We start from the raw sequence: 1,080 nt of genomic DNA, 5'->3' as shown, positions 1-1,080 counted from the left end.
TTCCTAAGGTCTCCACTACTACTGTTATTCTTTTTTTTTTGAGACAGAAACTCAAGCTGTTGCCCTGGGTAGAGGGCCATGGCGTCACAGCTCACAGCAACCTCCAACTCCTGGGATTAAGCGATTCTCTTGCCTCAGCCTCCCAAGAAGCCTGGATTATAGGCCCCCGCCACAACATCTGGCTATTTTTTTGTTGTAGTTGTCGTTGTTGTTTGGCAGGCCCAGACTGGATTTGAACCCGGCAGCTCTGGTGTATGTGGCTGGCGCCTTAGCAGCTTGAACTATAGGCGCCGAGCCAAAATCAGTTTATACAAGGACCCATGTGGTTCCTTGCAGTTGTGTTTTTGTGGTTTTTTGGGGTTTTTTTTTTTGACCAGGTCCAGGTTTGAACCCGCCACCTCTGGTATATGGGGCTGGTGCCCTACTCCTTTGAGCCACAGGCACCACTCGAATAGCATTTTAACAAATATCCAAAGTAGCTAAAACCATAACCAAATAGATAAGCAGGAAAAGGTTTCACTGGCCTATGTCTTAGGGCCTTGCTTTCCCCAAATTGAAAATGGGAATAATGGTGGTTGGAAGAGTTGAAAACATACAGATACATTAACAAACGACATCCCACATGCTCTCAAAGGAGAGCGAAATCTCGAAAGGTGGAGTCAGGGAAAGCACTAGACAAAATTAAAAGAAAAAAAAAGTGTGCTCAAATTGCCACATGCTCATGAAGGAGCATAGTTTAATGGAATCATTACAATGTCTGTTGTCAGGTGTCCAGAGTCCAGGACCTAGGTCTGGCAAATTGGCTAAGTACAGAATCTGAGTATTTATACCTAATTCTCTGAAATTGTTTGTTTAATTGTACACTAATTTTCATGTAACTTGTTAAAAGTGATGTTGAGAATACTATCAGATAACGTATATTAAAATGCCTAGCACATAGTAGCACTCTAATATATAGCCACCATACATTATAGTAGATTCCTATTATATCCAAAGTACTTAACTAGGTGTATTAGCTCATTTAATCCTCACAAGAGTCTTTTGAGTCATCATTATTGTCATCATCATCATTATAACCAT

This window comes from Otolemur garnettii, unplaced genomic scaffold (assembly GCF_000181295.1).
Source record: "Otolemur garnettii isolate 467f Iridium unplaced genomic scaffold, OtoGar3 scaffold00329, whole genome shotgun sequence".
NCBI lineage: Eukaryota > Metazoa > Chordata > Mammalia > Primates > Galagidae > Otolemur > Otolemur garnettii.
This window is presented reverse-complemented; position numbering follows the sequence as displayed.